The sequence below is a fragment of the Triturus cristatus genome, chromosome 7, assembly GCF_964204655.1.
Source record: "Triturus cristatus chromosome 7, aTriCri1.1, whole genome shotgun sequence".
NCBI lineage: Eukaryota > Metazoa > Chordata > Amphibia > Caudata > Salamandridae > Triturus > Triturus cristatus.
The window spans coordinates 1,849,435,120-1,849,452,123 of NC_140590.1; the positions used below are offsets into that span (position 1 = coordinate 1,849,435,120).

Consider the following 17,004-nt stretch of genomic DNA (forward strand, 5'->3'; position numbering starts at 1 on the left):
CCCACGTACTGTGCACCCTTGGTTCAGAGACCCTCAAGAACCAAGCCCCCCTTTCCGACAAACTTTTCCTCAAGTCCTCTCTTGCAACATTTTTCTGTTACAGGTTTTCTCCATAGACTTCAGGGGTAGTGTTCGAGGCTACCCTTGCGACCTGCACCTCTGCACGTGGATACACCAGGGCAGGTGAAGTGAAACTGCTGGTGGTTCTGAGAACCTGGGGCCCTACTTACCTTAAGTCCAGAACAACTACCCTGTAACTCGATTGCAAGTACCCCTATGCAGTGTGTGTTTCTCCCGTAGAATAACTTTACTGCGTTCGAGGCTCGATCTGACAGCTGTATTTTCTGTGTTTCTGAAGATTTCTAACTCAAAAAAGTACTTACCTAAACTCGTAGATCTGAGTGTCTAAATAAATATCTAAAAATCAATGTTATTTTTTTCTAAATTGGTGTTGGATTTCCTTATTGAGTGTGTGTCTCATTTTTTGACTCGGTGGATTCAACAATTGTCCAACACTCCCCTCTGATTAGTCTATGGCTGCTCGACCACACCACCACAAAGAGAGCGCCTCGGGATTGTTGCCCCTGTACACTCATAAGAGTACCTGGACTCTCTGCACAGTGCACCTCATTTTGGTACACTATATAGAGAGCCAGCTTCCTACATGGGCCCACTATGGCTTCTTGTATGTCACCAGAAGGACCAGTTCCAAGCTGGCTCCCATCGGTTTAGGTTCTGTGGACACATGAAGAGCCGGCTGCCTGCATGCCTGCTGGAGAGCCACGTCCTCTAAGAGGGTTAGCAAGAGTTCTCTGATTCCTAAATCACCTTTAGATACAATCTTTTTTGCCCTGGAAAATCTTTTTGAGGAAACCTAAACTCTACATTTTCCTACTTGTAGCCTTTTAATATGTCATGAAGATTTCCTTGACCTACTGTGCAATCAACGTTGAGAGCCTGATACGGAAAAGGAAGGGGCGGACAAGAAATCCAGGTAGAAACAAGACGGAGAGTGTCTCTGTGTGGACGTTTAGTATCCTATGCCAGGGGTTTTGTAGTGTAAAGCGGAGACTCTAGCTGCCTCGCCTGGTACTCCACCCCTCTTCAGAGGCCAGGCTTGCTTGGCAAACCAGAAATTCTATGAGCACAATATTTTATTAGTTTTCCCTTATAAATGCGTATAAGAACTGTATTTTGGTCCATTTATTACAGAAATAGTGATGAAAATTGCACGTATAAGCACCTTTTTTTTTTACCTGTTCTCAGTGATTATAGCTTTGGTCGCTTGCTAGCAAAAATATGTGAATTTTCCTTGTGCCACTCAACTTTCATATTCCACCAGCTGCCACTGGCTCACTTTATGTGATCCATTCCCCTGTATCCAGAGATATGCAATTTTTCCTGTCTGGTGGCCAGTTTTTGGTTCACTAGATTTTTAGACAAATTTTCCAGCACAATCAGCCCCCGAGTCTAAGACCCAATACATGGCCCGTGTTTGAACCGGGGGCACCAGAGAAGCTAAGGCAGGAGGCAGAGGTATCACAGCAAGTTTACTTCACTGTCACCTTCTGTCTGGGGTGATGCCTTGAGAGAGGAAGGTGTTGAAGATGGTGAGCGGAAGTGGTAGAGCTTCCACACAGAGGGCCATATTTACGAGAAAATGTCAGAGCTGCGCCAAATTTAGACCATGGACCACTGGGTGGGTGCGACAAAGTTGTGATAGACTCTCCTCTGTGACTCACGTCTGGCGACGAGGAGATGCTGACCGGTGGACATGGGCTCTGCGCAGGTAAGTGAGCCAGAACCAGACCTGCTTCGATCACTGGGCTAACCATAAACCCTCTACTGGCAGCCGTCTCCCCTCCAATCCTGCACTGATGGCAGCCCTTCCATGCTTCCTCTTCTGTGATGAAACCATTGCAAGAGACATTACAACAAGCCAATCAAACACACAAGAACAAGTGACGTCATTCATGCAGAGTCCACAAGAGGCTTTATTTGTTTCAATCAGAGCCTGGTTAGAACAATCTTCTGTTCCACAGAACAGGATGATGGAGACCATCGAGTTGGGACCCAATATTCATTCCATGCCTGAAATTAGAAAGAACAAAAGAAAATGTTATCTACACAAACCTTAGAATTACTATCCTACATTTGAAGGGCAGTTTGTAAAATATGTCTATTGTCATGTTTGAAATGTGTAAGAAAAAGGAACTCATGAAACAAAGTAAAAACACAGGACAATCTGATTTCCTGTGCAATAAGTATTGTCTTCAAGGAAAGAACTAAGCAATATGCTTTTATTTATCACTACGCGTTTTGTGTAAATACATTTCATTATCATCGCCATAAAATTTCTAAATTCCCTGTTAATTTCACATATTTGACCAGAACTAATCACCTCCTGGTGCTCGGGAGTTAAATGTATATGGCTCCATATAAACCTATTTAATATGCAGGATGTAGTACCAACGGGCACCAATGATAGGCCCCACCAGGGACAGAGGTTTTCTTATTACATTTTTCCAAGTCACTGGTCTCACCACACGCTTTTTAAAAGGATGATATCCCTTTGTCTTTGTGAACCAGGGCATCGTGTGAATCTAGGGTACAGTATTTAATGCATTTTACCCAGATGAAGGACTCATCATTTTAGCTGATGGCTGGAACCTTATGTCAACGTGTGTTAAACCTATGGATTGACTAAACTTAAATAAGAGTAAGGTTACAACAACTCTTCCTGTAATTAAATACAAATATTAAGATTAATCCGAATGACATATTTCAAGTTCTTATGTAAGAGTTGAACTCTCAGCTCTGTCCTGGTAATGAAGGGCCCAAGTATCCCTGAAGCAGACAGTATTTCCACAGGACAGCTCTGACCACTACGTTTATTTTTTTGAGTAATTGTGTCCTACTCCTGAAAATTCAGGGCCAAGTCACACAGCGTCACACAGAATAAAAGTTAATTAGTCTCAGGAGAAAGCTTTGTGAATCAGCCCCACAGATGACAGAGGGATGGTGCCAACAATGTTTGGGCGATGGAGAGTGTGGTCCAGTCGCCGCAGATAGATACAGAGGTAAGATAGGAGCAGCCCACACCGCCAGGCCAGGTTCTCTCTGAATGAGAACACAAGCAACGGTAGACTGTCCGTACTTGAGCAACAAGAAACCATAGACCTGTTCTTACCGGAGCAACAAGAAACCCTAGTCCAGTTCCTCCTGGAGCAACAAGAAACCCTAGACCTGTTCCTCCTGGAGCAACGAGAAACTCTAGACCTGTTCCTCCTCGAGCAACGAGAAACCCTAGACCTGTTCTTACTGGAGCAACAAGAACCCTGGACCTGTTCCTCCTGGAGAAACAAGAAACCCTAGACCTGTTCCTACCGGAGCAACAATAAACTTTAGACCTGTTCTTCCTGAAACAAAACTAAAATCCTAGAACTGTTCTTACTGGAGCAACAAGAGACCCTGGACTTGTTCCTACTGGAGTAACAAGTAACCCTAGACCTTTTTGACTACAGTATCAAGAAACCTTATACCTGCTCCTACTGTAGCAACAAGAAACCTTAGAACTGTTCCTACTGGAGCAACAAGAAAACCTAGACCTGTTCCTACTGGAACAACAAGAAACCCTAGGTCTATTCCTATTGGAGCAACAAGAAACCTTAGACCTGTTCTTACTGGAGGAACAAGAAACCATTGACCTGTTCTTACTGGAGCAACAAGAAACCCTAGACCAGTTCCTCCTGGAGCAACAAGAAACCCTAGACCAGTTCCTCCTGGAGCAACAAGAAACCCTGGATCTGTTCTTACTGGAGCAGTACTAAGGCTGGTTTGCAAATGAATGGGGCTAATCCTAGGTTTTATGGTTCCAAAAACAACTTACTGGGATGTGGTCTGAGTAATTACCAGCGGCTGAGTTTAATTCATGCATTCCATCTTTTACTTTTTTGTGTACATCATTCTGACTCTAAGTGTGACGAGTATACACAGACATAGGTCACGTGCTAACTGTGCCACTGGAACCAAGTTGCACCTGACTGAGGAGACACAAATAGTACAAACTCAATCTTTGGTTGCTCGTATTCTGGTTCAGAGAGGGCCTGGCTCAGCAGTTCGGGCTGCACTGTTCTATTGGAGTAGAAAGAAGGCTGATTTGCATATGGCTCTATGCATATGGTCAGGAAAGTCCACTGCACCATACTTGTCATCAGGGTGATGATCAGGACCCCCCGATACATCATACCCCATCTGATGCAGTGTAGTGATTGTCCATTACGTTAGTTCATACACACACCATATACAGCATGTATGTGTGCCAACAGACACATTTGCATTTAGGTGAAGGCTCACATGCACTTCTGCATGCATGCACACATGTGCATACACATACAAACACACACACGCTCTCTAACTAAAGTGGCATGTTCCCAGTGGATTGTAATTCTTCTTACCGTCATCTAAAACTAAGCTCTTGGTGGCATGGGTCCTGGTCCCATTCCTGGAGGAGGTGGTGGTGGACCAGCAGGGCCGCGTGGTGGAGGTGGCTGTGGCCCTGATCCTCCTCTGTTATTTCCTTCACCTGGATTAACTCCATGATTGCCATCTGCTGGCATGTCTCTCGGTGGCTTGCCATCTGCTGGCATGTCTCTCGGTGGCTTGCCATCTGCTGGCATGTCTCTCGGTGGCATGCCATCTGGCCGCATGTCTCCCGGTGGCATGCCATCTGGCCGCATGTCTCCCGGTGGCTTGCCATCACCACCCCCTTGGGGAGGACCTGTGTGTAGAGAAGTCAAAATAATGAAGAAATCAGTCACTTCTTTGTCCATGTTTTTTGGGGTTTTTCATTCAGTATCAGTGGGCATTGAGTTATGAAAATAAATGAGCACAGGTTTCAGAAAAGGGATTTAAGGAGTGTCTAGTGCATGTGAGTAACATATGTCTATATAAGTATGCATTGTTCACAGGAGACCAGGGAAGGGGGAGGGTTGGGTGGCAGGAGATGGATTGATGATGGACTTTAAGCAGTATCATCAGAGCGTCAGTTAGAGGTGGATGGTGATACAGATTCCCGTGGTTTCTGGAGAAGAGGTGGTTGCCTTTTCCAAACCACACACATATTGTACCTTTTCAACCTTTCGGTTTACTGATGGCGCCCTCAGGCCTTATCTCATCTTCTAGAAGCACCACCATGAATGCATCTGTCACACACAGGCCCTGCACTTTGTAATACCTCCTTCTGCTCTGTTGCATATGGAATATAATTGGACTAAATCCTGTTCTCTAAAGAGTTCTTCATTTAGCCAATGAAAAACCTCTGAACAATATGTAAATCTAGAGCTGGCTTATTGCCATAACTACTGACATCCAATTGGCTTTCCTGGCAAGCTCCAGGCTGAGCCTTCACTTGGGAATAGGGGTGTGTGACGTTGTCCTGCTTGGGAAGTGTCTTGCATAGATACTAAGACCTGTTCCTTGAGCACCAGGGTCAGTACTGATTAGCATAAGACGGGCCTCTGTCTAGAGTGGCACAGTGGGTGAAAAATGATGGGTGGGAACACTACTCAGCCTGATTTCAGTGGTTTTAACTTTTTGAAATATTCCTTCCATCACCGTTTGTTTCTTTGAGGTAACAACATAAGTAGCCAAGGATTTGCGTAGACGTGGGTCCCTTCCTTGTTATCCACAAAATCCAATCTGTACCTTAGCGATGAGTTGTAACAAGGCAAAAATGGGTTTGGGGTTTGTTAGAAATGGGGGTCTCTAGTTGGCAATGGCTGGCCACTGTCCAAGTAGGGACCCTTCTTCCTAAGTCAGAGTAAGCGGGCTACACCCTTTGATAACCCCTGCTCAACCCCTGTGGTAACGTAGCACGAGCAGCTAGGCTTATCTCAGAGGCAGTGTGTGAAGCATTTATGACCATACACAGTAACACAGTGAAGAACACTACAAAGGGACACCACACAAGTAATTATAAAAAATAAGTATCTTTATATATAGACTAAACACAAGACCAATAACAGTAAAAATCCACAATACTAGAAAATGGGGTTACTCTTGAAATGCTGCAAAAATAGTTCAATGTGTGCACAGCGGAGTTCAGTTCAAGACAGTGGTCTCTGCGACCCTTTTACTCACAAAATACCTGGATTCTGTAGCAAAGCAACCAAAATGTCGCTAAGGAGCTGTAGCGATGTTTTTCCTCACGCGTGACCAGCGATGCGTTGAATCCTTGCCGCTAAGGGAGGATGATGCGCCGAGCCTGTTGCGTGTGCGATCTTGTTGCGATGAAAAGAAATGGCGCCCCGCGAGGGAGCGACGATCCTGATGTGATGCGATGAAAATGGCGGACGCTCGACATCCGCGCTGCGATGTCGTGAAGCGATGAACTCTATGCGATGATCTCTGATTAGCGAGCCTTTGGCAGCCCGCAAACAGGTGATGCAATAATCTTGAGGTTAGCGAGCCTTTGGCAGCCCGCAAACCGGCGATGCGATGATCTCTGGTTAGCGAGCCTTTGGCAGCCCGCAATCAGGTGATGCGATAATCTTGAGGTCAGCGAGCCTTTGGCAGCCTGCAAACAGGTGATGCGATGATCTCCGGTAGTGAGCACTCAGCGGCAGCAGCGCGATGATTTTCCTTACGCTCTTCAGCTGCGGCGGCTCGCAAACGAGCGTTAGCGACCATTTTCAGCACTCTCTTCTCCACAGTAGAACTAGAGGCCCTGGAACTCACAGGAGCCTCACCTGCAGATAGAAATCCTCGCTGGGAGGAAACAGGAGGCTGGTGGTGGAGTCTGATGTGCCTGAGACTCCTGCAGGAGGCTAGCTCTCTTCTAGCCCTTGGGTGATTGCTGTAGCAAAAATAAAAGTTCCTTCAAAGTCCTTTTCGTCTTCTTCCAAGTCCAGTAGTAACCACTGCAGGCCAGTCCAAGAAACAGCACACAAGCACAAGGACAGTCCTCTCCTGCAGATTCCTTCAGTTACACGGACAGAGGTTCTTCTTGTTGTCCAGGAGCAATACAAATTGTAGGGGTTTCAGCATAGATATTTATACCCCAAAAGTCTTTGTTCTAAAGAGTCACAAGTCACTGAACCCAGCCAGAACCAGTTCTTCTCAGTCCTGGAGCACTTTGTTTACCAGGATACTTCTTTCCTTCCAGAGTGCAGGGCAGAGACATCAGACGCACCACAGGAGGTGGAGCCAGCATTGTGGAGGGAAGGCACAGCCCTATTCAGGTCTCAGGTGCAACTCCTCCCACCCATCTAGATGCAGATCTCTCTATTCACCACTGCGACACCTCACCCTGTCTCCTGGAATTCCCCAGCCCTGTTACTCCTGAACCAGACAGCCAATACACATAACAGCAGAGCACACTGGAAGGCTTATTCAAGAAAATACCTACTTTCTAAAAGTGGTATTTTCAAACACAGAATATAAAAATAAACTTCACTAAAAGATGTATTTTAATATTCTGAGCTCAGGCATACTAAATTCGTTTTGCTACCATGTTCCTGGGGTCAGTTAGGACTATAGAATGTAATAGTCAAACTGCCCATTCTGGCCTATGGAGAACAGGTAGCCTTACAGTAGTGAAAAACGAAATTGTGTGTAATTCACTACCAGGACATGCTACACACACCAAGGCATGCCCTACCTTACACATACAATGCACCCTACCAGAGGTGTGACTTACATGATGCCAAGGGAAGGTTCAGGGGCAGGGAAGTGGGTGCCCTTCACAGCCAAGATGGCAGTTCTGGACTGCACACAGACTCTGCAGTGGCTGGTCTGAGACACACTTTACAAGCTGCTTCTGTGGGTGGCGCAAACCAGCGCTGCAGGCCCACCAGCAGCATTTGGTTTACCAGCCCTGGGCACATATAGGCCACGCTACTAGGGACTAACAGGTAAACCAAATAAGCCAATCATGGAGATACCAATTCACATGTCATATTTACAAAGGGAGAGCATATGCACTTTAGCACTGATCAGCAGTGGTAAAGTGCCCAGAGTCATAAAGCCAACAAAAACAGGTTAGGAAAAATCCAGGAGGAAGGCAAAAAGCTTAGGGATGACCCTGCAAAAAGGGCCATTTCCAACAGGGTCGCTTATCTTTTGTTGCAGAGGGGATGTCGCCTGCAATTAGAAATGGACTGTTCCCATGACGGACATGTTCAAGAGTGATTTACATTAGACGGGCATCTGTCTCAAGGGGCAAGTTAACTTTAAAACTGTTATGTTTGTGATTTTGAAACTGGTTGGACATTGGTGATCGCTTGTCTTTTTTCTCGAAACAGCTCAGAAGGGCATACAAATTCCTGTTTTAATGTGAAAGTCGGGTACCACACAAAAAGAGAAAAGGGGGGTCCAAGGGAATGAGTTTAGAGACCTGCAAGAAGTTTTTCCCCAATTAATAGTCACAAAACACACAAAGAACCTCTCGGGTCTGAGCAACCTTGAACCATAGGCATGGACAGGAAAAATATTGTGATTAAACTATATCTTAAATGATAGTGCCCTAATAAGTAAAGGAATCCCTTTTAAGGATGAGTGCCCTCACTCACCAAAAGGTGACATGCTTCATCATTTGGGCTTTCTCCTCTCAGTGGGAAAACCTAGTCCCACTGAGGGCTACAACCACCGCACTGAGAGGTGGGAGCTCAGGGATGTTTTACAATAGTATGGAAAATAAGGATGCTAAAATCCCAAAGAAAAGCACTTTAGTGATGTGAGGGCGCAGCGCAAAAAAATATTTAGAAGATAGGTGAATGTGATCTAAAACTGGCCAGTGCTAGTGAAAAACAATTTTTATTAGCTCATTAGCCCTGCCAGAGATAAAAAACAGTGCAAAGCAGTAACTATTGAAAACTCCTTGATGACCTTTTGTGTTTAATGTGAAAGTCAACATGTAAAACATTACAAACTATAAGCATTCATTGAAGAATTCACAAGAGTTGCAAGAATTTGAGGACAGAAAAAAATTGCCACTTAACACATTCATGCTCTTGAAAAGATTCTTCACTTCGTCAGAACCTGGTGTCCTGTGTTTTCAAAGAAGGGAGAGTGGTACATACAGTTTCCTGAAGAAGGAAGTGATGTGATAATCTAAGCATAGGGCTGAAACATGTTAGCCATCACCATCTTTGCAAGATTATTCAATGCTTTTTCACACTTTATATGGCGCATGTCAGTATGAGTGATACATTTTGATCTCTGGGATAAACAGACATTCACATTTCTAGGTTAGAGATGCAAGGAAGTATCCACTGATAAAAGTGAAATGCATTTCAGCCTACTGTCATAGCTGCACCAGTCCTCTGCTCTGTCTATCAGAGCACCCCCTAGGATCTATGTCAGCTCATGTATTGAAAGTCGATGAATTGCCCAATGGGCTCTGTCTTGTGAGGTCATAACATAAGAGCCAGTGGAAATGGGAAATTTCCACGAGTGCAAATGTAGCTACTATCACCCAAGACATACAAGTGGCTTGCAGATTATTCTATGTGGTATTACTTCAGTACAGCAGCACTTAACTTGGGTGGTGGAAATGCTGATCTCCTGCCTTACACTGATATTAACAAAGAGAATTCCTTGTAAGGTCGAGCATCAGCGCTCATGCACTGTATGCAAGACCTGCTGTAATCACTATACAGAGTGTAATTACAGCTGAAGCTTGCCATTGGTTCTTAACTCCATCGCTTTTGTTTCCTGGCTCCTTATTGGCTGGTGCTCCAGATACATCACTTCCGTTTGTAAGCAGGGGCACTGGCCAACTACAGTTTCCTTACACTGTAGGTCTTTATGTATTTATTTATGGACTACTTTTTTTTTTCTTTAACAAGCACCCCATTCCGCGCTTTCACTGTAATGGTGGCCCCCTACTTTCTTTAGACTGGGCTCTCCCTAAACAAAGGTGCGCTGCCGCTAGAAAAGGGAAATACGAGACCTAGTGGATTGCACATGCTTTTTGTATCTGTGCTCTGCGCACTCCGCCGTACCCTTTATACTACCCTTCTGATGGTATCACTGCGTGTAATGCCGCTTATTACGTGTACGTCTGTCAGCACTGGGTAATTCTTCTGAAATCCCCAGCCCTGTCTGTTTTCCCAGCCTTTTTGAAACACTCGGGAATAAAAACCAATACTAAAACAATCTAGGGCGTGAAAACAATAAAAGATTAAATGTACTGGCACAGCTGTTTACCTTTTCGAAACAAACACTAACAAAGCCAGTCAGTCGAGGTTCATATGAGACCAGTGAAGTCCCTGTGAAAGGGACTTAACGAGTATGAGCACAAGTTGGGCGCAAGGATGCCAAAAAATAAGCCTCATAAAACAAGCATTTGCAAGAATTTAAGCTATTAGCATTGTAAATGACAATGCCTTTTATTTATGTTTTAAAAACCAAAACATAAATAAAAGGCATTGTCATTTACAATGCCAATAGTTCAAACTCGCGTAAATGTGAGACCTATTGCATTGCAAATGCTTGTTTTTTATATTACAGTTACTACAGTCTAAGCAGTTCCATACTGCATACAGGCGGTCCATTACCTAACTTGATGGCTTTCCTTTTATTTTAATAAGGAGCTCATCTGTCATTCAAACCACTGACCCACCGGCTGTGCACAGATCTCAGCAGGAGTCACTTGAATTACTGAGCTATCCTACTGTCAGAGAAGGTACTTTATACAAAACATGGACCATAATTAGAACAAGCCCTGGGTGTAGGTTCTGTATCACAATTTCCTTGTCAGAATATATTCTGACATAAATATCTTGCCCTAAATATTATTTGCAAATGGCGTTAATTGGAGGTAATATTAGAAAATCTACAACTGGCAGGTCCATATTTTTGTAAATGTTAATTAGGACTTGATTCTCTGCGTACGATATTCTGACATACAACCTTGGAGTTCCCTTTTGGAGTAAACCAGAGCCAGCCTTTGGCACTTGCACGGAGGTACAGCTAGGGGGCAGCACAGAGGCTTGACCGGTGCTCTGGCGGGTAGGAGTCAGGGTGGAGGTGGATGGCAGTAAATTCCTAGAGAGAGCCATCATGAGTGATGTAATGTGTGAGGTTATAAGCAGTGCATGGTGGGGGCACAAGTTATAATTAGCTCTATAATTGGTGAATTTCTGTGGTTTGGTTAGTTTAAAACGTTGATGTTGTCACCGACATATTCACCTTACTATAACATTACTTTAACCTTTGGATTTCTCAGTGAATGTCCAAGGTTTTTATAAAACAAAAACAGATCTTTTTTAATCACATCTAATTATAACGTTACTTTAACCTTTGTTTTTTTAAGTGAATTTCTAAGTTCTTTAAAAAGAAAACGAAAACAGACCTTTTCATCACACCTCACTCTAAGGTTACTTTAACCCTTGGTTTATTTCAGTTATTATCTAGGATTTTTTAAATTAATAAAGCCACCCCCCACCCCCACACGCTGCATAGGGCCTTTGGCCGTGTACAGCGGAGGCTTAGCCACAGGGCTAGGTCTGTGGTCAGGTCCTGCAGCCAACCTCTCTCAGGCTGCCAACCCACGCTGCGCACAGCTTTTTTATTTCTTCTTCTCTACTTTTGTACTTGTTTATTTTTATGTTTATTTTTTGAACTTCTTAGATAGTTAGAGACAAGCTAGAATCTTCCATCATGTTTATACACATTATGAGCTACTACAGCTTCCTTTGTTTTGAAAAACTAAATGGCTTGTATTAAACTGTTTCTAAAATCTGTTTGCAACAAATATTTAACATGCTTTTGATGGATTAATTTTTGCACTAGAGGTTTTCTTTTTATTCTTCCTGTTTGCAAACATGTTTGCTCTTTTATATGACAGAACTACACATTAAGGTTTTAAGTGGCTTGTGGGAAAGGTGATGGTGTGACCATGTATTATATGGGATAAAGTACCCCCTGGAACATATGATATGGATATTGCGAGTCACCTCGGAGTTCCATAACCTTATAAACTAACTTGGCCTTCAGTCTTACTCCTCTATATAGTTATGGAATGCCTCAGTGACTTGCAATATCCTTATAATATACGGCAGGGGGTACTTGTATATATAATATATATACATATACTGCTTAGCGATCCTGCCTCAATCTTCTGCCCAATTCCCATAACAGCTCAGAAATTCTATTGACTTTTTCTCAAGCACCCTACAACAGTGCAGCGTTGCAATTACACCCCCCAACATCCCCAGAACATTTTGTCAGTTCTCCCTTCTTCAGTTGTCACCGCAGACATACATTTTCTCAAGTTCCCCAGTTCTGCCGTGTTGCCAGCATACAGATATGGAAATGTTTGGGAACTGTGTCACACACATATGCAACCTGTTGAGGGAATGCCCCCCCACCCCTCAACAATGCACTGGGTTTATAGCCTGAGCTTATGCAATGCAGCAGGTGGTTTGACAGTGTTTGAGGTTCCTTTCTCTGTTTGCAGAAGCAGCTAAACATCATGGCCACACACCTTTAAGGGGCTCCGGACAGCACATTAACATGGTTACACATACTCCAATGAATCTGCATTTGAATTACTTCATTCCGTCATGACCAGCTTGGATGGTGGCAGGGACCTTCCAAAATGGACAGTTCTAACTTTGTTTTTGGAATGTTCCAAATGTTTGCCCTTAATCCACAGTCAGATTCATGATGTGCCTCCTTTCCAGCCTTTCACCCCCCCCGGATGGCGGTCACAAAGGGGAGCAAAATTCCCCCTTACACGTTCCCAGAGTCTCTTTGATTTAAGCTAGCTGCGGTTGTCCTGACTTCCTACATTTGAACCATTCTGGAAAAATTGTAATTATGTTCCACCTTGGTGACTGTGCAAACCAATGAGAGATGATTGTTTTGACGGGAAATTGACAGTGTGGGTAGTGCTGTGATAGACATAGGTTGATACAACGTGCAGCTTGATCTATCGGCCCCTCATGGTGGTCGCCCCTTTAAATTGACTTGGATCTATTTCGCAACATCTTCAACGTGGCAGACCTACGACTTCCACGATTCGAGAGGATTCACTTTCAAAATCATGACTTGGAACATTGGATTTAGCTCTAGTTAGAACTGTTAGAATTTCACCCAACCATGCCTGGCGTTTGTTGAAGAAGGGGGTCCATTAGCCAGAACATCTTACTTTGGTTGAAAGAGATTGGAACAGCTACGGCTTCTACCTCCTGGAGGTTTGACTCAAGGAATATCTTGGTCTTTCAGGCCAACTTTCTTGCAATCTGAGATCACCGTCTTGCTTCTGTCTGTATTTAAATCTATGACAGAAGCCTCTTTCAAAGCCACGCAGAAGCGACAGATAGGAGAGCTGTGTTGAAAGACCATTCAGTCAAGATGGTGTGAATAATGGTGGAGCCTTCCAGCAGCAAGCCTCAACTCTTTGGAATTCCTTAAGATTCAAAGAGAACAGAATATTCTGTAAAAACATCTTTTCTGCACAGTCTCTCGCCCGTGGAATTTGCCGTAGACTATAAAGCCTGCATCCAGCTTCTCTCGTCAGATGTCTGCTCTGTTTTGCCTTTTCTGCTTGTTTTTCTGCCCTCTGTTTTGTCTTTTTCTGCTTGTTTGTTCCCCCTTCCCTCCGTTTCTCAAGACCTGGCTTTTTAACGGAGACCTAACACCCCAATGTCCAGATACCCCCAGGGTATCAGTGAGGCGCTCCACAAATGCTGATTGATTGATGTCTAGGATCAATGATCGGCTGTTGGTCAATGACCAAGGCTTTTCAATCTACTCACCCCTATAAGACATTACCTATGATACGACTACTCTCCGCCAACAGACATTACCTAAGGTATGACTACTCACCGCCAAAAGACATTGCCTATGATATGACTACTCACCGCCAAAAGACATTACCTATGATACTATTACACACAGCCAAAAGACATTACCTATGAAATGACTACTCACCGCCAAAAGACATTACCTATGATACGACTACTCTCTGCTAATAGACATTACCTAAGATACGAATACTCACCGCAAGAACACATTACCTATGATACGACTATTCACCACCAAAAGACATTACCTATGATACGACTATTCACCGCCAAAAGACTTTACCTATGATACGACTACTTACCGCCAAAAGACATTACCTATGATACGAATACTCACCACCAGAAGACATTCCCTATGATACCACTACTTACTGCCAAAAGGCATTACCTATAATACGACTACTCAGCACCAGAAGGCATTACCTATGGTACGATTGCTCACCACCAGAAGAAATTGCCTATGATACGACTACAGACTGCCAGAAGACATTACCTACAATACAACTACGCCACCAGAAGACAATACCTCTAATATGGCTAGTCACTGCCAGAAGACATTACCTATCATACAACTACACCACCAGAAGACAATACCTCTGGTATGACTAGTCACTGCCAGAAGACATTTCGTATAATACGACTACTCACCACCAGAAGACATTACCTATGATACGACTGCTCACCGCCAGAAGACATTACCTATGATACGACTGCTCACCGCCAGAAGACATTACCTATGATACGACTACTCACCCCCAAAAGACATTACCTATGATACGACTACTCACCGCCAAAAGACATTACCTATGATATGACTACACTCCCCCAGATGACATTACCTATGGTACAACTGCTTACCACCAGAAGATATTATCTATGAAACAACTACTCAACATCAGAAGACATTCACTATGATACGACTACTCACTGCCAAAAATACATTACCTATGATACGACTGCTTACTGCCATAAGAGATTACCTATGGTATGAATACTCACCACCAAAAGACATTACCTATGATACGACTACTCACCACCACAAGGCATTACGTATGATAGGATGTATGTCGTTACAACGCACACTTTTACAACGCATGCACTTACAACGCATTTTTTACAACGCAACATCCACTACAACGCATTCCATTACATAGCATGACACTGCAACGCATTTTTAAAAACTACCTTTACAACGCATTCCATTACATCGCATACTACCTCTACAACGCATACCATTACAACGCATAATATTACACTACACTATCCAACACCTACCCTACTGTTGCATCCCCTGGAGTTAGAATAGTAATTTTTACCCCTATACTATCCAACACTTACCCTAAGATTTTGATGCATTACAAGTAAATGTACGTTTTTTATAATTGTGTAAATGTATGGGCAGAGTCCTATGACTGCTCCTGAACATTCTTTTAGAGTTTTTGCTATTCACAAAACAGGTGTAATAATATATATGGAAAGGTGCAGGTTTCCAGGTGTACCTTCACATCTGTTAAGTGACATTCTTAAGGCTGGCTGGTCTCTCTGCGTGGAACTGTACGTAGCGCTCAATAGCGTACAATTACGCAGAGTGGCAGGGGCTGGTGACTGTACACAACCACATTTTTTTCCCTACAGGGAACCTGTAGGAAAGCCGTTCGCCTCCATCCTTACCAGATCTGGGGGTGAGCTGCCCCTTCACATCCTGGAAGGGGAGTTTCTCTCACCCTTGGCTGCTGTATTACCATCTGCAGGTTGGAAAGGGGTCACATTTTGATTTGTGAAACCTTACAAGTAAACCACTCCATGTATTGCGCACATCCCTCCCCTTGCGTGGGATTTACTACTGCAGACTTCTCCACACTCACACTCCATTTACACCTGCAAGGAATCCTCTTGGGAGTTCCTGACAGCCTTAAATGTGGCCAGGATGAGTTTTATGGACCGGGCTCGTAACCTTTTCCCATCTCTTTACGCGGGTGCCTGGTGCTTTAATGCTCCTCCCCTTTTCTCCTGGTCCACGGCTTCCTTCAGTCCTGTGTCTCAGAGTTACTTGTCTTCTTTCCTCTCCTAGCTCCACCTCCTGCTCATCATGTACTTCTTGCTGTTGTTTCCTCCTCTGAGGACTCCTGACTCCATCTCCGCCTCCCTGTCCAGTCTTAACTCAACAAGCAAACTCTACCTGATCTGGGACAGAGAAGCGAAGCAAAGTCCCCAACTTGTAGAGGGAAGTCTCTTTTACACCACACTATTCCCATTGTCAAGACAATTCCACTGGTGGCTTCTGATTGCAACACCCCTTCCAGATATCTGAGAGTTCCCCATCACCATCGGGCTCTAAATGAGCCCATATATTTCTATATATAAATATTTCTGGAGGGAATGACCCGGCCACTCACCAGGAGCTCCAGGAGGAGGTGGAGGCGGGACGGCCAACGCCAGGGACAGCAAGGCGGCGAGGAGCAGAAGGACCCTCATGGTAAGTAGCGTCTGTCTCTCAAGAAGGTTTCAGAAGTGAGGAGCTAGCGACGGATGCAATCCACAAACCGTGCTGCATTTATACGCAACCAAGGAGCGGCCTCAGTCATGACACAGGAGCCGTCATGGAAACATGGAAATCCAGGAACCCATCATTATCAGATTTGCATCTTTCATGAAGCTCAAATTCAAATGCTTCAGCGTCAACAAAGAGATCAGTTCCAGGAAAGCCAAACACTGAAAACCATGAGGAAATCCTAAAACAAAAAGTACCAAAATTCCAACACGTAGGGCAATTTCTAGTCCAATTGTTAATGAATTGTCTACCTCCGGGTTTGTAGGAGGTATTTGGCGACTTGATAGCGAGAGCTATGGCCCACTGAATGCACAGATCCAATGGCCATCTCCACAAAGAGCTTTGCAAATTAAGAAGGGTAAATTATTTTCCAGGAACAGAGACAGGATAAGCCCTAGGTTTGCACACCATCTGCTACCAAGAAGTAGCCTTGCCTTACAACAGCGAGGAGCATCACAGGTCAACACCTCATACCTGGTCACTTGCCTATGAGGGAAGGACCCATAGTTGCGATAGGTTGTCACACTCCAAGGGCAGGAAGACTCGGGGGGGGGGTCTTGTGTGCAGGTGTGTGTTGCACAGAAGCACAATTGCAGCATCCCCACTGATCACCGGGAGTCATAAACAATCTAGAAAAAA

The 17,004-nt window shown here is 44.2% G+C and overlaps 1 long non-coding RNA gene across 1 annotated transcript; it reads right to left on the reverse strand.

Moving 5' to 3' along the window:
* Positions 1 to 1,976: 1,976 nt before the first annotated feature.
* On the reverse strand, positions 1,977 to 16,338 carry LOC146813434 (uncharacterized). Its single transcript, XR_014966033.1, has 3 exons — positions 16,211 to 16,338; positions 4,458 to 4,780; positions 1,977 to 2,091 (listed from the first exon to the last, which is right to left on the reverse strand). It is a non-coding gene; the product is annotated as an uncharacterized LOC146813434 (long non-coding RNA).
* Positions 16,339 to 17,004: the final 666 nt, after the last annotated feature.